General features: G+C 35.5%; 1 protein-coding gene across 30 annotated transcripts in view; it reads left to right on the top strand.

Moving 5' to 3' along the window:
* Nucleotides 1-21293, top strand: part of DCAF8L2 (DDB1 and CUL4 associated factor 8 like 2) — a 164631-nt gene that overhangs the window by 23081 nt on the left and 120257 nt on the right. For 17 of the 30 annotated variants that reach the window (XM_055375432.1, XM_055375434.1, XM_004063939.4 and 14 more), the window contains exon 2: nt 18721-18842. The gene's annotated coding sequence lies outside the window, so the exon portion shown is untranslated. Of the gene's footprint in view, nt 1-14203; nt 14311-18720; nt 18843-21293 lie in introns of all 30 variants that reach the window. The other 13 variants (XM_055375443.1, XM_055375435.1, XM_055375439.1 and 10 more) reach the window with 1 other exon arrangement.

Genomic DNA, 21293 nt, shown 5'->3' on the forward strand with positions numbered 1-21293 from the left:
TTGGATTCCTAGGTATTTTATTCTCTTTGTAGCAATTGTGAATGGGAGTTCACTCATGATTGGGCTCTCTGTTTGTCTGTTATTGGTGTATATAAATGCTTGTAATTTTTGCACATCGATTTTGTATCCTGAGACTTTGCTGAAGTTGCTTATCAGCTTAAGGAGATTTTGGGCTGAGATGACGGGATTTTTCTAAATATGCAATCATGTCATCTGCAAACAGGGACAATTTGACTTCCTCTTTTCCTAATTGAATACCCTTTATTTCTTTCTCCTGCCTGATTGCCCTGGCCAGAACTTCCAACACTATGTTGAATAGGAGTGGTGAGAGAGGGCATCCCTGTCTTGTGCCAGTTTTCAAAGGGAATGCTTCCAGTTTTTGTCCATTCAGTATGATATTGGCTGTGGGTTTGTCATAAATAGCTCTAATTATGTTGAGATATGGCCCATCAATACCTAGTTTATTGAGAGTTTTCAGCATGAAGGGCTGTTGAATTTTGTTGAAGGCCTTTTCTGCATCTATTGAGATAATCATGTGGTTTTTGTCTTTGGTTCTGTTTATATGCTGGATTACATTTATTGATTTGCATATGTTGAACCAGCCTTGCATCCCAGGGACGAAGCCAACTTGATCATGGTGGATAAGCTTTTTGATGTGCTGCTGGATTTGGTTTGCCAGTATTTTATTGAGGATGTTTGCATCGATGTTCATCAGGGATATTGGTCTAAAATTCTCTTTTTTTGTTGTGTCTCTGCCAGGCTTTGGTATCAGGATGATGGTGGCCTCATAAAATGAGTTAGGGAGGATTACCTCTTTTTCTATTGTTTGGAATAGTTTCAGAAGGAATGGTACCAGCTCCTCTTTCTACCTCTGGTAGAATTCGGCTGTGAATCCATCTGGTCCTGGACTTTTTTTGGTTGGTAGATTCTTAATTATTGCCTGAATTTCAGAGCCTGTTATTGGTCTATTCAGAGATTCAACTTCTTCCTGGTTTAGTCTTGGGAGGGTGTATGTGTCCAGGAATTTATCCATTTCTTCTAGATTTTCTAGTTTATTTGCATAGAGGTGTTTATAGTATTTTCTGATGGTAGTTTTTATTTCTGTAGTATTGGTAGTGATATCCCCTTTATCATTTTTTATTGCGTCTATTTGATTTTTCTCTCTTTTCTTCTTTATTAGTCTTGCTAGTGGTCTATCAATTTTGTTGATCTTTTCAAAATACCAGCTCCTGGATTCATTGATTTTTTGAAGGGTTTTTCGTGTCTCTATCTCCTTCAGTTCTGCTCTAATCTTAGTTATTTCTAGCCTTTTGCTAGCTTTTGAATGTGTTTGCTGTTGCTTCTCTAGTTCTTTTAATTGTGATGTTAGGGTGTTGGTTTTAGATCTTTCCTGCTTTCTCTTGTGGGCATTAAGTGCTATAAATTTCCCTCTACATACTGCTTTGAATGTGTCCCAGAGATTCTGGTATGTTGTGTCTTTGTTCTCATTGGTTTCAGAGAACATCTTTATTTCTGCCTTCATTTCATTATGTACCCAGTAGTCATTCAGGAGCAGGTTGTTCAGTTTCCATGTAGTTGAGCGGTTTTGAGTGAGTTTCTTAATCCTGAGTTCTAATTTGATTGCACTGTGGTCTGAGAGACAGTTTGTTGTGATTTCCATTCTTTTACATTTGCTGAGGAGTGCTTTACTTCCAACTATGTGGTCAATTTTGGAATAAGTTCAGATTCTATAGGAAACGTTCCATACCCCGAGACACTGCTTTAGCCCATATACACAATGATACAAAAGGCTGCTAGCTTTGAGTTAGTCCCAGGGCAAAGAAGTGTTCTGTAGCAAGTCTAAGTTATAATGTAAGCATCTCTGCATTTTTGGGTCATGTTGTTTGCTAGATCCAATGATGCTAGAGGTTTCAGTGGTGGGGAAAGATGTGTGAGAGAGAAGGAAGACGTGCCCCTTGCCCAAAGAGAATTGAAGTGCTGTTACTCTAAAAAGGAATAAATGAATGCTGGACATGAGAGGCCAAACAGATATCCAACTCATCCCTATAGTAGTCATTGCAGTTTTTTTGAAAAAGACTTCTGATTCTTGTTTGCCTTAGAACTAAAAAAATCAGACTTCTTTTGAATGAACACGCTTAAAGTTTAGAACACATTTGAACATAATGAATCAATATAATTTTATAAACATTTATAATTATAATCAATAAATTTTAAAACATGAAATACTAAAGAAGAAATGACTATATTCTTGAATACCTTCAAATTTTTGTTGTGTCAGAAGCCATAAATATTTTTGAATTTTTTTGCATTATGATTAAATGCACAAAAAATAATAGTAGATTCTATCAATCAATCTATCTATCTATCTATCTATCTATCTATCTATCTATCTATCTATATTTTCTGACTTGAAAAAGTGACCTGGAAATAGATTCACTGTTCACCAAGACTTTGCAATTCAAGAAGTCTGCATTATATGCTAACTCTTCAGCATAATTCTAATAAAAATAAAACTTTGTTCATTATCAATTTTAAGCTTTTTCTAATTAACTCTGAACAGAATCAGTGAAACATAGATCAGAGGAGAATATTAAAATACTAAGTTCCTAATCACTTAAATCGGCAATATTCAAAGATCTACAATGTCTTTAAAACCTCTTAAAGTTTATGAACTTCAGAAATAAATAATAAAATAAATGGCACTAGAAACCTTTCTTTTTGCTCCATATTTCACATGTATGGCAGTGTTTTTTAATATTTTTATTTAAAAAAATAGAGAAGATAATAAGATAGATAGATGGAAGATATATTAGATTTATGGAGTAAAGAATAGCAATATAACTAAGACATTTAAATTTTTTTCAGCTAGAATATTTTGTGAAACTAAACCGAATACCTTGTCAATACTCTTTTTTCCCCTCTTAGGGACATAAATGGTTGAATCCTTGCTTTATATCATATTCTTCAAATAAAAAATAGATATGAAATTTCTAGATTATTTTGTGGCTAAAGATACTATTGCTGTTATTTCTAGTATCATTGTATTATGGTATTCTGTCAGTTTTTTTTTATGCTCTCCTCAGGTGTTGTGATACAGTGCTCTTTTTGGCCTTTCCAATAGTGAACAATCCTCTCTTAGAAAGTACATTAAGTTTTTTGACTTCCAAAATATCGACCATCAGTCATAATGTTATTATAATAAAAAAACAATTACCTAAAAATTGGAAATATAAGTCTCATACTCTCTATGAGAATTGGAATAATTAATTCTGATAGCAAAAATGGTAGTAGCAGATTTTAAAAAATTATTACTCCAGTTATATTCAAAAAAGAGCAATTCAATTGAAATTAATTTAAGCTGATAGGGGAATTTATTTATATATACAAAAGAATGTGGACTTGGGTTCAGTCGTAACTAAACATAAAGCTTAAACAATGTCATTAGTTTTTCTTTCTCCCTCCAACTCTTGACACTACTTATCGTATTACGTTGATTCTCTCTTAAGGCGGAAGGAATTGCTGCCCTAGACCCATAGTCTACAGATTAACATCCCCATCAGAGAGAGGCTCTTTGTCCGTGATACCTCTGGGGGTAATTGTCCTAGGGAAAATGGATTGAACACAGGATCTTGCAGCAATCACTGGCTCAATTCTTGTTGCCCAGAAAGTAGAGGAAGAAAATATTGGGGGCAAGATTAGCCGTATCAAAACCATACAAAATGGATTTTCCCAAGAGGGAAAATACATTCTCTTTGTGGAAAAAGTTATACATTGCATTTTGAATACACCATTCTATTTGTAAGCCATGGAACTACCCTACTGAGGTTTCAAGCCAGACTGATTAAATACATAAAAAGCAACAAATCTGGAGGGTTCTTGGGTTAATATCACTCCCTCCTTTAATAGATTAGAAGAATGGTCCAAGTAGTCTGAGTTAACTCATCAAAATAACAAGCTGCTACCAGTTATGGGGCTTCATGAACTCCTCATTTCTAAGAAGCCCATTTCTCTGACGAAGGAGTTCCTCTGTTACTTAGTTACATAGATTTGCCCTGACCTTCATTATAAACATATAGATATTTAGAGGTTTGGGAGGAAGATTCCTCCTATCTAGTACATTGTGTTGTGTGCAGAGCTGTGCTCAGCTTTCACTGTGGGATAGGTAGAGCTGAGGGAAATGTATGTGCTCTATCACTTCTCTGCTTGTAAGTTTTCTCCCAATAGATCCTGTTTTAAATCTATACCACTTGGTGTTCTGCCTAACATGTCTTAAACATTATCCTTCATGGAGTCTTAAAAGCTATGAAATGAATCATATGATTCAAGGATTTTTACATAGTAATCAACCTGGTTCCCTAATTTGCTTATTTAGGATCACAACATATTTAAGAAAGTGAAAACATGTTGAAAAAGAATCTTCCATTATCTTACCTCTTTAATTATTATTATCCCTTTTTATAGGTTTCTGTTTTTTATTACAAATGATCCACTGATATTTACATATTCCCAAAATATCCAGTTGTCAGCTACCTAGTGATTAGTCAGTGCATCTGTTAACTGCTCACTTATTAGATATTTTTTATTTAGGGAATTTTTTAAAAATCACTGCCTTTTATGATTTAGACAATAAATAAAGTGATTGCCACCCTTTATGGGACAGAGGAACTAAATAATTATGTCTAGAGATGTTTATTGAAAGTATAATGTTACTTCAATAATGTGGAATATAAATGGGCACTATTTCAAAAGTAAAACAATTTTTAGTGTGCAACTTCTGTTATTATGGTTCTAACATATGGAAGCATTCTATGTTATCATATCATATGGCTTTGAAACTTCTTAGAGGATGCTTAGGTATATTTTTTTATTCCATGACTGGTTGTAGAGAGTTATAAAGCTGCTAGAAAAACACAGGAGCTTAGAGAAAACTCAATAAAATATGCAAAATGAATTTGCAAAATAAAATTACAGAATTAACTTCAAAATGACATACATATAGAAAACATTTGAACAATATACAGTAGGATGAAAAACATTCATTTCCCATTTGTCACAGTGGAATCATAATCTAGATTTTTAAGAGAATGCACAAGAAAGCAGGCAGTTAGAAATAATTAGACAACATAACACAGGAAGAAATGCTGCATGGGGATAACACACGGGTAAAAAGATAGTCTATTACAGTGGAAAAGAAAAAAATGGGGATTGGACTCAGCTTACTAGCTTGGGATTATAAATAGATTACTTATCCTCCTCAAAACACAATTTTCTTTTTGGCAAAATGAAAATGAGAAAACGTTCATAGACTTTTTAGGTGCATTAGACACAAGTAGCTATGGCAACTTTGTTCAGATTAGACATAGACACTTCTCCAGGTATGCACATCCCCATTGTCATTCATCTTGGAGTGCAGATGGAGCCTTTGTACTAATTACAAAAGATGTTCCTTACTCCAGGCAGATGTAGCTCTGCCCCGTGAAGCAAATGACATTTAGAAGAGCTTGAAATTGATTTCAACCCCCATGTGCCCTCTTGGCTGTTTGTGTATGTGAAGTGATCAACTTGAATACGTGTTCAAAACTCAGTCCTCCTATTTATTGTAAGTTCTGTTAATACTAGTGGAAAAGTGAGAGGCAAATTAATAATGATTGGATTTTAAGCTTTATTGATCGTAGACCAAAAGTAGTAAAGCTTTGGGAAAAGGCTTAGTTTTTTTTTAAATAACAAAGACTATGCAAAATATATGGCCTTTATGTTTCAATTTTTTTATAATTAAGCCCATCTCTTCTGGATTAAGATATAGCTTCAGGATATTATCTATATCTATATGTAATCTATCTATCTATCTATCTATCTATCTATCTATCTGTCTATCTATCTATCTATCTTATATCTATCTATCTATTTACTTACCTACCTATCCATCTACCTATATTCCACAAAAATTTTATTTGGAAAACTAGCTCTATGAGATATGAAACAATTTTAGGTAAGTGGTTTTGGTAGTAAGTCAAGAAAGTGTGACAATGTTTTGATGAATATAGCATAACATTTATTTATTCCAGGTTATCCTAGAGATTTTAATACAATAGCTACTGTAAATCTCCAAACAGGGATAAGCCTTTCAGCTTTTCCACAAAATAATCTACCAATAGAAACTGTTTCTCTATAAGTGAGGCCTCATCCAGAAAAGCACACAAATAGATCACACAAAATAATAGATAGATAGATAGGAGAGAGAGAGAGAGAGAGAGAGAGAGAGAGCAAGAGAGAGAGAGAGACTGAGATAGAGAGATTTGTTACAGGGATCTGGGTTTCCCAATTGTGGGAACTGGGTAAACAGTCTTTTAAAGGTTCTCCCTCCACATCTGATGCTGGAGCATAAGCAGACCTGACACTCGAGCACAAGTTGGCACAGAAGTCAGGAAAAGTAAAGGGAAATTCAAAGAAGCTAGTGTAATTCAGGTCTAGACGCTGCTTCATGCTAATGAGATCTGTCAGCTGATCACTACATGTTATCTACAAAATGGCAGCTGCTTCCTTTCCACCTTCCAATAAAAATGTTTGAGGAAATAATTCACTAGTAGCCTATTCAAATTCCTGAAAAACCAACTGTCTTAACTATGACTCAAAGTCCAGGTGCAATAAAAGAAAGGATAACTTCTACTGCTTAAAATTTTAAAAACTGCATGATAAAAAAAAGAAAAAGAAATATAGGTAAAGTAGAAAAAAGACTAAAATATTTGCAATACATGCTACAAATAAAGGATTAATATCTTAATAAATAATCTAAAAGATGAAGTTTAACAACCTAAATAAATAAACTTATGGAAAAATTGGCAAAAAGACATGAAAAATTTCGAATTTTAAAACAATTTTAAAGAGTTACAAAAATTATTAAACTTATTAAAAGATGCTAAATTTCACTTATAATGAGGAGAATGTAAATTCAAGCTAATTGACAAAATTTCTCATATATACATTGACAAAAATTTGAGAGCTCAATATCACCCTCTGTTGGCAAGACTGTAGAGAACAGACACTCTCATATCTTGCTAATGGGACTACAGAATAGTACAATAGTGTAATTATGTTGAAAAATTTGACAAAATCTAAAAAATGCCTTTGAACTTTGATTCGGTAGTACCACTTTCAAAAATATAGCCAGAGGATACACTCCAAAAATATAATATCAAAAGGACAGGTAACAAAAGAATAAATAGACAAATTAAACTTTGTGGAAATTTAAAAATTTAGTATATCAACAAACAACATCAACAGAGTAAAAAGGCACCCCAAAGAATGGGAGAAAATATTTTCAAACCATATATCTGATGAAAGATAATGTGAAGAAAATGTGCAAAGGGATGAACAAATATTTCTCCAAAGAAAATATACAAATGGCCGGAAGCATACAAAACAATGCTCAACATCACAAATCATTAGGAAAATGCACATTAAAACTACAATGATGCAATACTTCATACTCATCAGGGTAGCTACTATAAAACAACAACAAGAAGAAATATCAAGTATTGGCAAGGCTGTGGAGAAATTGTAACACTTGTACATTTTTGGTGATAATGTAAAATGGTATAATTGCTGTGGAAAACTGGTGTTCCTTCAAAAGTCAAAAATAAAATTGCTGTACGGTCCAGCAATTCCATTTCTAGATATAGACCCCAAATAATTAAAAACAGGGCTTCAAAGAGCTATTTATGTACTCATGCTCATAGCAGCATTATTAACAACAGCTAAAATATGGAAGCACATAAAGTGTCTGTGGATGAATGAATAGATAAGCAATATGTGATATATACATACAGTAGTATATTCAACCTTACAACGGAAGGAAATTTTGTCGTATGCTACAACATGGATGAATCTTGAAGACATAATACTAAGTGGAAGAAACCAGTCACAAAAATACTTATACTGTACTATTCTACTTATATGAGATATTTAAAGTAATCACAGTCATAGAGACAAAAAGTAGAATGGTGGTTGCCAGATGCTGGGGAGAGGGGAGAATGGGGAGATATTTTTTAATGTGTGGAGAGTAGAATGCTATAGAGTTTCAGTTTTACAAGATGAAAAGACTTGTGGAGATCGATGGTGATGATGGTTGCACAATGTTATTAAGGTATTTAAGATTACTTAGCTCTGCGCTTAAAATGGTTACTTTGTCTATACCAATAAATTGGAGAAGGAAAATAATTTTTTGTTAAGATAGCAAATTTTATATTATGTGTATTTTAACATAACAAAAATAGGAAAAAATAATAAGCAAGCAAAATCCTGATAACCTAATAGAAAACAGGAAAAAAAAATTGAACCAACACTTTAAACTCCTCCTGCCCGCCCACCACAGTAAAGGAAAAAAGTGGCCTATAGCCATATATAAAATATGCTCAAATCATTAGTAATCAACAAAATGCAGATTAAAATTATAGTAAGATGTCACTAAAATTTAAGAAACGCAAACGTACACCCCCACACCCATACAGCGTGTATAAGATACCAGGTGTAGGCTAGGATGTGTGCAATAGGAGTTCTATTAAGATGCTGGGGCAGGCACTGTGGCTCACGTCTGTAATCCCAACACTTTGGGAGGCTGAGGCAGGAGGATAGCTTCCATCCAGAAGTTCAAGACAAGCCTGGGCAACATAGTGAGATCCTGTTTCTACAAAAAATAAACAAAATTAGCCAGATGCGGTGTCAGATGCCTGTAGTCCCAGCTACTCAGGAGGCTGAGGTGGGAGGATCGCTGAGACTGAGAGGTCAAGGCTGCAGTGAGCTGAGATTGCACCATGCAATCCAGCCTGGGTGATAGAGTAAGACCTTATCTCAACAACAACAACAAAAAAGATGTTAGTAAGAATATATGTTTAAAGTATTTTGAAATAAAATTTGGTATTATCTACCAAATTTGAAGACGTACATCACCTGTTACTCAGAAATTCTAATTTTACATCTCTATTCAACAGAGTGTAGGCACTTGTGCACCAAGCAGTATGTATAAGAACATCATTTGGGAGGCCGAGACGGGCGGATCACGAGGTCAGGAGATCGAGACCATCCTGGCTAACACGGTGAAACCCCGTCTCTACTAAAAATACGAAAAAATTAGCCGGGCGTAGTGGCGGGCACCTGTATTCCTAGCTACTCGGGAGGCTGAGGCAGGAGAATGGCGTGAACCCAGGAGGCGGAGCTTGCAGTGAGCCGAGATCGCGCCACTGCACTCCAGCCTGGGCGACTGAGCGAGACTCCATCTCCAAAAAAAAAGATAAAAAATAAAAAAATATAAAAAGAACATCATTAGCATCATTACATGTAATATCTCAAATTGGCAATAATCTCAAACTCATTTAAAAGTAAAATTGATAAATAAATTGTAGAAAGTCAAACAATGAAATGCTAGGAAACATTAACATAAGTGAATTAGTGCTACGTTCATATTTCCCACTAACATAATGCTGACTAGAGCAACCTAGATACTTCTAGATTATTCCATTCAGGTAACATTTAAAAATCAGGTACACTTAAATAATGTTTAATGATATGTACTGAGGAAATAAAATCACAAAGAAAAGAAGGAAATAACTACCATACAATTCTGGTTATCTTTGGCAGAGAGAAATAGTGATTTTGACAGGGTGTATGGGAGTTATTTGGGTTGATGACTTTATTTCTTAAGCTTGAGGGTCATCAAGCAGAAGTTCACTGTATGAGAAAGGGCTGTACTGTACATTTCTACTTTGTGCATTTCCCCCATGTATATTGTAGTCCACCATAAAATTTAATTAAAATGCAAAGTAGTTGGTTAAAACATAATTCTGTAATACTTGGAATTGCTCTAATTATAAGGAAACACTTTTGCTTAGAACAAGGAAGTTATAAATGTATTTGCTGGTGACAAGAGATAGACCTCAATGACTGGTGGCTGTAAAGTGAGCTCACTGCTGGAAACTTTTTGATCATAATATAGTCTACATTTCACACCACTTACTTTTGGGCTACCAGAAAGGGCTGGTTTGGTCACAGTAAGAAGAGAGAGTTTAATAGAACTGAGGATAGATTTCTCTCACTGCCCTTCAGGGGAAAAAAACTGAAAAATCCTAGAATATATAGTTTATTGTAAAAGATTGCTTGTTGTTAGGAAACATGATCCATACCGGAGAGGAAATATGAATGCAGAGAAGATGGAAAAGGCTGTATTAATTTACTGTAAACCTAAAAAGTCATACTGGAAATACTGCATAAATGTAAAAAAAAACTGGAATGCTTTTAGTAAATATACCTGTTTTATTTGTAATATATATTACAAATCAAAGTCCTAAAAGAGAAGTTTTTGAGGGTTTTTCAATGAAAAACATTTATAACAACAAGGTTTTAAATATAAATGAAAAGGGTAAAAAAATTTGGGAAAGTTTTGTGTTACAACTTTCTACTTACTGCCTACAAAAAAAACAATACTGGCAAAGAAAACCAAATAAATTTATATTTAAAAGAAAAAAGATTGCATAGCAGCCCGAGTATGATTTATTTCATGATTAATTAGACACCATTTTTTAAAACAGCAAGATACACCTCACACAACCTCCAAGAAAATAGCAATGCAGATTTAAACACGTGTGAATGGAAAGAATTAGATTTCCTTTCACACCAATTTTGTTTGAGGTCTGCCAATTAGATAAAGGTCCAAGTACTAAAGCCACAACATTGAAATTGCTTCCTAAAATGAAGGAAGAAAATACTTTCACAGACTTCTTAATGTTCATCAAGTACCTCCTACTAGGTAGTTTCTATGTGCATTTACTTATGTTATCTCACTTAATATGCACGATCAACCAATGGAATTGGAATTATTTTCTAAGATTTACAGGTGAAGATATTGAAGCTCAGAGTACATGTATTTTCTCTAGTTACATACTAAGGAATTAGAATTGTCAGAGTTTAGACATAGTTCTTCTGACTCTAAGACCAATTATTATTGTGCCTACCTGCAACTTTTAGATACCATACTAATATCAGGGATTATCAGTCACAGTAGAGTCAGGAAAAGATAACTCATGTCAAGTACTTCAACAAAGGGAGTTTCATATGGGAAGGTAGTACCAAATTGTTAGAAGACCTCACAGAATAACAGGGTGAGGGGAGATAGCCCAGAGGTTATCAAATGCAAGAAGTTGCTTCCATTACTAGGGCTGGAGAGTCAGTAGAAGGAACATTGCATGCTCATGGATAGGAAGGATGAATGTTTTAAAATGGCCATACTGCCCAAAGCAATTTACCGAGTAAATGCTATTGCTATCACTACTAAGAACATTCCTCTCAGAATTAGAAAAAAAAAACTATTCTAAAACTCATATGGAATCAAAAAAGAGCCTTAATAGCAGTCCTAAGAAAAATGAAGAAAACCAGAGGCATCACATTACCCAACTTCAAACTATACTACAAGGCTGCAATAACCAAAACAGCATGTTACTGGTACAAAAACAGACACACAGACCAGTAGAATAGAATAGAGAACCCAGAAATAAATCTGGACACCTACAACAATCTGATCTTTGACAAACTTGACAAAAACAAGCAATGGGGAAAGAGTTCCCTACTCAGTAAATGGTGTTGGGATAACTGGCTAGTTATATGCAGAAAATTGAAATTGATCCCTTCCTTGCACCACATACAAAAAACTCAAGATGGATTAAAGGCTTAAATGTAAAACCTAAAATTAAAAAACCCTGGAATATAACCTAGGAAATACCATTCTGGATATAGGCCCTGGCAAAGATTTCTGATAAAGATGCCAAAAGCAATTGTGACAAAAAGAAAAATTGGCAAATGGAATCTAATTAAACTAAAGGGCTTCTGCACAGTAAAAGAAACTATCAACAGAGCAGACAACCTACAGAATAAGAGAAAAAATTTGCAAACTATGCATCAAACAAAGGTCTAATATCCAGAATCTATAAAGAATTTAAACAAACTAACAAGCAAAAAACAGAAAACCCCATTAAAAAGTGGGCAAATGACATGAACAGATACTTTTCAAAAGAAGGCATTCAGGTGGCCAACAAGCATATGAAAAAGTGCTCAACATCATTAATCATTAGAGAAATGCAAACCAAAACCACAATGAGATACCATCTCACACCAGTCAGAATGGCTGTTACTAAAAAGTCAAAAAATAACAGATGCTGGTGAGGTTGTAGAGAAAATGGAGCACTTATTCCATTATTCACACCACTGCTGGTGGGAATGTAAATAAATTCAGCCGCTGTGGAAAGCAGTTTGGGAATTTATCAAAGAACTTAAAACAGAACTACCATTTGACCCAGCTACCTGATTACTGAGTATGTACCCAAAGGAATATAAATTATTCTATCATAAAGACACACACACGTTAGTTCATTGCAGCACTGTTTACAATAGCAAAAACACAGAATCAACCTAAATGCCCATTAACAGTAGACTGGATAAAGAAAATGTGGTACGTATACACCATGGAATACTATGCAGCCATAAAAAGAATGAGATCATGTTTTTTGCAGCAACGTGGGTGCAGCTGGAGGCTATTATCCTAAGTAAACCAACCCAGGAACAGAAAACCAAATACCACATGTTCGTACTTACAAGTGGGAGCCAAGCACTGAGTACACATGAACACAAAAAAAGGAACAATAGACATCTGAGCCTATTTGTGAGTGTAGGGTGGGAGGAGGGTGAGGACCAAAAAACTGCCTATCAGGTACTATGCTTATTACTAGGGTGGCAAAATAATCTGTATGCCAAACACCTGTGATACACAAATTGCCTATGTAACAATCGTTTGCATATACCCCTGAACCTAAAATAAAAGTTAAAAAAAATAACTTGAAAAATAAATAAGTAAATAAATAAAAGAGAAGTAGCTGATGTTACCAGAGCCCAAGATCTGAGTTCCCTTCACAGGAGCTGAAAACTTAAAAGAAGGGCTTTTTGAGGGAGCAGCAGGAGTAGCTACCAAGGGGAATTTGGAGACATGAAGAAGTGCTCATCTGACGGGAGCTAGAATCATAGAAGGAGATGCAAGATGGGAGCTGGGACCTCAGAGGAAGGCGCTGCCTTGTGGGCTCTGCAACCACAGAATTGCTATACACACTGACAGAGATACCTCCAGAAGCCAAGACGAAGGCTTACCCTGGCTTCTCACCTCCAGTCTTTAGCCAGTGCCTCCCTGTTAGGTGAGCCCAAAAGAAGCAATTTGAGAGGAATCTGGGAATGTAGTTTGCAGGAGTCATCCTTCTGTGATCTGTAGTTTAGGGCGTAGCACGTGAAAGGAAGAGGAGGTGGATCTCAGAGTAAAGAGGAAAATGATCAAACCACAAAGCTAGTTTTCTAGGCCACATCAAATTATCCCAGCCCCAAAAGATGATGATGAGTAAAAATTACCTGAAGTATCTAAACAGACTCATGTTAGAATAATTAATTTGATATGTAATATTTTTATTTGTTTCTCATGAAGATAAGTCACCATGTAACATGAATAAATACATACTTGTTTCAGTTATCAAGAAGTCTAAATAAGTAACACTGCACACAAAGGATGAGAAAGCAAACTGAAATATAGGAGGCAAAGAAAGATTCCTGCTATCATATAGGATTGATTTAAAGGCAAAAAGTAGATAAATGTGAATAAGAGTCTAAAATTAAGTCTATATCTTAGTCTTGGCCATTAAAGCTTATAAGGGACATAAATTTGAATGATAATTCCAATTGTTAGTTTTGCTAATGTCTGATTAGAGCTTTCAGAAATCAATTCTTTTGTTATATGAAGTAGCAGCTTATAATTAGGGGAGGGGGAATTCACATTTGAAACAAAAGAATTGATTTCTAATTCTAGGTGGTGGAAAAAAATAGCACCAAGAAATGTTAAGACCAAAAAAAAAAAAAAAAAGCTGTGAAAGACAAATGCAAAAGAAATGGGAAAAATGCAGGCTGGTATTTCATTAGAATACATAAGTAGTACGAAGCTCGTGTTTTCTCTCTTATTATTTTTCTATAATTATCCAAGCCTATAAAATCTAGAAAGAGGAATATTAGGCACATCCGGCAAATGTTTAATATATTATGATGTTCATTAAAAGTACCTAGCCAGTGCTATCCAATAGAATTTTCTGGCATGGTGAAATATTCCTTTTTTTTTTTCTTTTTAAAACAGCTTTACTGAAGTATAATTGATATGCAAATGATGGCACATATATAATGTGTAAAATTTGATGAGTTTGGACATATGCAAACACCCATGATCCCATCACCACACTCAAGGTAATAGACATATTCAACACCTCCCAAAGTTTTGTTGCATCCCTTTGTGTGTGTTTAATTGGTTGATTGTTGTTTTTGTTGTGTGTGTGTTTGTGTGTATGCATGTGTGTGTGTTAAGAATACATAACATGGGCCGGGCACAGTGTCTCATGCCTGTAATCCCAGCACTTTGGGAGGCTGAGCCAGGCGGATCACGAGGTCAGGAGATCGAGACCCTCCTGGACAACATGGTGAAACCCTGTCTCTACCAAAAATACAAAAATTAGCTGGGCGTGGTGGTGCGTGCCTGTAATCTCAGCTACTCGGGAGGCTGAGGCAGGAGAATCACCTGAACCAGGGAATTGGAGGTTTCAGTGAGCTGAGATCGTGCCACTGCACTCTAGTCTGGTGACAGAGCAAGACTCCATCTAAAACTAGTCTGGTGACAGAGCAAGACTCCATCTAAAAAAAAACAAAAAAACAATGAGTACATAACATCATGAGATCTACTCTCTTCAATTTTGAAGTATAAAATACCATATTGTTAACTATAGGCACCATGTTGTACAGCAGATCTCTAGAACTTATTCATCTAGCATAACGTACTTTATACCCATTGAACAACTCTCAATTTCCCCCACTTTCCAACCCTGCCTGCCAATCACTTTGTATACTTTTCCTTCCATGAATTTGACTATTATAGATACCTCATATAAGTGAAATCATGCAGTATTTGTCCTATGGCTGGCTTACTTCACTTAGCATATTGTCCTTTCAGTTCCTACATGGTCTAGCAAATGAAAGGATTTTCTTTTTTTTAAAGCTGAATAATATTCCACTAGATATGTAAACCACATTTATCTTTATCCATTCATGAGTTGATGCCCACTTGGGTTTTTTCCATATATGGGCTATTTGAAATAATGCTGCAATGAACATGGGAATGCAGATATCTCTTAGAGATACTGATTTTATTTCCTTTGTGTATATACACATAAGTGAGACTGCTGGATCATGTGATAGTTCTATTTTTTAATTTTGAGGAACCTCCATACTTTTCTCCATTATGACTGTACCAATATACACTCCCACCAACAGTGTATAATGGTTCTGTTTTCTCCTCACCCTTGCCAACACTTGTTGGCTCTTGTCTTTTTTTTTTTTTTTTGAGATTGAGTCTCGCTCTGTTGCCCAGGCTGGAGTGCAGTGGCGCGATCTCGGCTCACTGCAAGCTCCGCCTCCTGGGTTCACGCCATTCTCCTGCCTCAGCCTCCAGAGTAGCTGGGACTACAGGCGCCCGCCACCACGCCCCAGCTAATGTTTTGTATTTTTAGTGGAGACGGGGTTTCACCATGTTAGCCAGGATGGTCTCGATCTCCTGACCTCTTGATCTGCCCGCCTCAGCCTCCCAAAGTGCTGGGATTACAGGTGTGAGTCTTTTTGATAGTAGCTATCCTATTATGTGTGAAGTGATAGATCTCATTGTAGCTTTGGTTTGCATTTCCCTAATGATTAATGATGTTGATTACCTTCTCATATGCCTGTTGGCCATCTGTATGTCTTTTTTGGAGAAATATATTTTCAAGACTTTAGCCCATTTTTAAAACTGGGTTGTTTGTTGTTGTTGCAGTTGAATTGTATGAGTTTCTTATATATTTTGGATATTAATCCCTTGTCAGATATACAGTTGACAAATTTTTTCCTATTCTGTAGACTTTTCATTCTGTTGATTGTTTCTGTGCAGAAGCTTTTTAGATTGATGTGGGCCCACTTGTCTATTTTTCCTTTTGTTGCCTGTGCTTTTGGTGTCATAGCCAATAACTTACTGCCATGACAAATGTATAGCAACTCTTCTCCTGTTTTCTTCTAGGAGTTTTGCATTTTTAGCCCTTACATTTCAGTATTTCTTTTTAAGCTGATTTTAGTGTATGGTTTAAAGTAGAGGTTAAATTTCTTTCTCTCTCTCTTCTTCTTTCTCTCTTTCCCTTTCTTTCTTTCTCTCTCTTTTTTCTTTCTTTCTCTCTTTCTCCCTTCCTTCCTTCCTTTTCTCTCTCTCTCTCTTTCTTTTCTTTTCTTTTTCACATCAATATCCAGTTTCCACAACACCATTTGTTGAAAAGACTATCCTTTCCCCATTGTGCATTATTGGCACCCTTGTCAAAGATCATTTGACTATATGCATTGGATTATTTCTGGGCTTTTTATTCTGTTCCATTGGTCTGTATGTCTGTTTTTATGACAGTACAAAACTGTTTTGATTACTCTAGCTTTATAATATATTTTGAAATCAGGACGTATTATGCTTCCTGCTTTGTTCTTTCTCAAGATTATTTTAGCTATTCTGTGTCTTTTATCACTCCATATGAATTCTAGGATTGTTTTCCTATGTCTGTAAAAAAATGCCATTGGAATTTTGACAGGGATAGCACTGACTCTGTAGGCCACCGGGTAGTATGGATATTTTAACATCAATTATTCCAATCCATTAAAATAGGATATATTCCCATTTACTTGTTTCCTGTAAATTTTTTTTTATCAATCTTTTGTAGTTTTCAGTGCAAAAGTCTTTCACCTCCTCGGTTAAGTTTACTCCTAAGTATTTTATTTTCTTTTATGCTATTGTAAAAGGGACTGTTTTCTTAATATCCTTTTTGGACAGTTCATTGTTAGTGTGTAAAAAGCTGATTTTTCTCTGTTGATTTTGTAGTCTGCAAATTTACTGAATTTAAAAACTAGTTCTAATATTCTTCTGTGGAGTCTAGGTTTTCTGTATATAGGATCATAACATCTGAAAAGAGAAATAATTTTACTTCTTTATTATTAGGATTATGGGTAAATTTCTATATACATACAACCTGCCATGACTGAATTATGAAGACGTAAAAATCTTTACAGAATAATAATGAGTAAGGAGGTTGAATCAGCAATCAAAAGCCTCTGAAAAAGAAAAGCCCCTGACCAGATGGCTTTACTGGTGAATTATACCAAACATTTCAAGAAGAATTAATGCCAGTTCTTGTCAAACACTTCAAAAATGCTGAAGAGAGGGGGAGATTGCCAAACTTATTTTATGATACCATCATTACATAATACCAAAGCCAGACAAAGATATTACAAGAAGAGAAAATTAGAGGCTAATATCCTTGATGAATATAGATTCAAAAATCCTCAAAAAATACTAGCAAACAAAATTCAATAGTACATTAAAAATATTATGCACCATGATCAAGTGAGGTTTATTCATCATAGTCCATTCAAATTGCTATAACAAAATACCATAGGTTGAGTGGCTTATAAAAAAATAGAAATTAATTTCTTACAGTTCTGGAAGCTAGGAAGTCCAAGCTCAAGGCACCAGCAGATTCTATGTCTGGTGAGGCCCCGTTTCCCAATTTAGAGATGGCCGTCTTATTGCTGCCTCGCCACTTGGCAGAAGGAGCAAGAGAGGTCTCTGGTGTCTCTTTTATAAGGGCACTAATCACATTCATAAGAGCTCCGTTCTCATAACCTAATCACATCCCAAACACCACTCTTTCAAATACCATGAAATTGGGGATTAGGTTTCAACATATGAAATTTGGGGAGTGGAGGACACAAACATTCGTCTATTGCATCATCCTTGGGGTTACAAGGATGGTTCAATATATGCAGATCAATGAATGTAATACCCAACGTTAACGAAATTAATACTAAAAATCACATGGTCTTTTTAATAGGAGTAGAAAAAGCATTGGAAATAATTCAACATTATTTCATGATAAAACTGATCAACAAACTAAGTATAGAAGGAATGTACTTCAACATAATAAAGGTCATAGATGACAAGCTGAAATCTAACATTATACTTAATGGTGGAAAGTTGTAAGCTTTTCCTCTAAAATCAGGAAGAAGACAAGGATGCCAACTTTCACCATTTCTATTCAACATAGTACTGGAAGTCCCAACCAGAGCAACTTAGGAAAGAGAAAGAAATGAAATGAATTAAAATGTTATTATTCTCTATCTGCTCCATCTAATGCATAGTCATTAGCCATGTGTGGCTATAAAGCAAGTGAAATATGGCTATTTTGACTGTGGAACTAAATTTTTATTTTTATTTGGTTTTACTTAATTTTCATTTAAATTTAAATAGCCAAATGTGGCCAGTAGACACATTTTTAGGCAGCACAGACCATATGTATTATTCAACCTTGGAAGAAAGGTATCTTCTTCCCACAGTGAATAACTTAAAGTAGGACAATTTTGTAGCACTGAGAATGTGACTCCTTCCTACTAATCAGAATAGCTGACTTATCCCTACAGTGGTTATAGTCAAATTTCCCAAATATTCATGTACCCTTTAAATTCGTAATAAACTATTTCTTCATTTTTAATGTAAGCAATTATTGGTATACACTTCCCTCTCAGAACTACTTTTTCTCTGTCCCACAGGTTTTGGTATACTGAGCCTGGGGCTACTGGTGTCAGCCTGGTGGTAGTGCAGCTCATCTGATGCCTGGGGCTGCAGGATCCTAGTTGGTTCCTGTGACAGACCTTGGGAAGCTCAATCTCAGGTAAAGCCTGGAGTCTGGGGTCATAGGGGCCTGCCCAGTACTGAGTTTTAATGGGGCACATCCAGTGTTGGACCTCACAGCAAAGTGCTCACTTCCCTCTTCTTCCCTCAAGCAGAAAGTTTCTTCCTCCATGTTGCGCTGCCGGAGGTTGAGGGAAGCTTTTCTTAATTGTGTCTTTTAAAAATGTATGTGCTATACCCAGGTGCTGTAATCTCTTCCTTGGTTTCCCAATCTCTTGTAAAGGTATTTTTGTGCATGAATAATTGTTCAAATGGAAGTTTTTTTGCAGAAACAAGTGCAGGAAAGTCCTATTCTGCATTTTGCTGATGTCTCTCCCCAGTATGGTCCATTTAAAACAGAAATCACGTCATGTCTCTGCTCAAAACCCTCCAGCAGCTCCATTTTATTCAGAACAGGTCAAGGTTTACCATGGCCTGCAAGACCCTACATGGTTTTCATCCCCTAATTCTCTGATTTCAGCTTTTGTCTACTCCTTGTTCACTCTGTCCCAGGCACATTGGCTGTTGCTCACAAACATGAGGCATTTTAGGGTCTTTGCACTTGTGTCTTGCCGGAGGGTCTTTGCACTAGCTGTTTCCTCTGCCTAGAACATCCTTACACAAGAGTATTGTGTACTTCCCTTGTGTCTGTCTTTCTCCTATCCTTTGTGTCTTTGCTCAAGTCCCACCTCCCCAAAGATGCCTACTCCTGACCACTGTATTTAATACTGTACCTTGTTCTCAGCATACCCAGCTCTCCTGATTTCCCTAACTCTGTTCTATTTGGTTTCTTTTTTTTTACTACAGCAATCATCAGTTGTAACATGCTAGATCATTTATTTATTTACTGTATGTATTTTTCAGTGTCTACCTTATCTTAGTAGAATGTCAACTCCAGGAAGGCAGTAAATTTTGCCTAGTTTTTTCACTGATATATCCCAAACACCTTGAAGGTGTCCTAACATACAATAAACACTTTATAAAAGTATATTGAAAACATTAGCCAATGTTTCTTAATGAAGTCCGTATATCTATGATGTAAAAGTGTATATGTATACATATGCATATGTATGTATAGAATGGTTTTAATGAGTTAAACTTCTGTGAGTAAACATACTTGATTGTTAGTGTAACACGAAAATTGCAAAGTCAGAATTTTCTAAGTGAAAGGTCATAAAGCTTCTTTAGTAAATGTTAATTTGTTTCAAAGTATTTTAATAGTGATATAAAATCCTAGATGTGTTCAATTGGGTTGAGATAATGATATTGGAGAAAAATTATAATTTTCTTGATGCCCAAGCCCTTCCATCTTTAATTTTAATACTTACGGCACTTCATTAAAATGCATGCTGTATTTAATTTTCCAGGAAATTGTACAGCATAAAAGAAGAATGTATATTCAAAGCAATTTCCAGTCAAACTAGTTGAAACTTTTAGAATCTAAGCCAATAGAGCCTGTGTCTTTTCTAGATGTGAGGCTGTTCTTGGCACGTTTGCAGGGGTCAGTGTAGCTTCTGAGCTACCTTTAACCCTTGCTCGGTGCACCTATTTCCTAAGACCTTTATCACATTCTGTACCCTTTCCAAATTGCCGATATCAATTTCAAATCCCCAGGGCAGACATAATATTCTCATAATATCTGACCACTGCTAACAGCTGTGGGAAGAAAACTTGCTGTTTTTAGAGCCTCTGCTTCAGTGTACATATCCCATTTTCATCCCTCGTTTCTTAAAAGAATTATATTGCTGACAAATTTAACTTTGAGTCCATAATAAATCTTGGAAATTTTTTCTGGCAACTGCTTCAAAGCTGGTTATTTCTGATTGTGTAGTCATGGAAATCATGTTTTATCCTTAAAATGATCCTACACTTATCAATGTTAAAATTAGCATATTTTTCTCTCTTTCTGCTGGTGAAGGTCAATTTTCCCTCTTGTTTTATTGGAGAGGCTGTTTGACAACCTTGTCAGAGCTAGTATTTCCATCAAAATTTGATGAATCGACTATATCCCATCTCTATATCCAAATGAATATAAACTGTTCGAGGACAAGTTTATGTCCCATTCAGTTTTGTATTTTCTACAGAATTTAGCACATAATATGTGTTCCATTCCACATATTATATGCTAGCACTAACATAGTCTGGTCCTTCATTATCTCTTAACTGGATTAGAGTTATAATGTCCTAACTTGTCTCCCCACCTCTGGTTTCTTCAAACGTTACTTGGGCTACAGACATAATAAATTATTTGTAAGTAGTCTGGATATAACCTGTTCTATCTACCCATATGCATGCTACTCTCTCTCCCTGAAATGTCTTTCACCTGCATCTGCCTGGTTCAATCCTAAATATCCTTCCAGATTCAGTTCATATGTTATCTCTTTTGCAAAGGCATCTCTGATGCCTCAGAGTGGCAATATAGCCTTGTGGTTATGGGCTCAGACTCTGAAAC

The sequence above is a fragment of the Gorilla gorilla genome, chromosome X (assembly GCF_029281585.2).
Source record: "Gorilla gorilla gorilla isolate KB3781 chromosome X, NHGRI_mGorGor1-v2.1_pri, whole genome shotgun sequence".
NCBI lineage: Eukaryota > Metazoa > Chordata > Mammalia > Primates > Hominidae > Gorilla > Gorilla gorilla.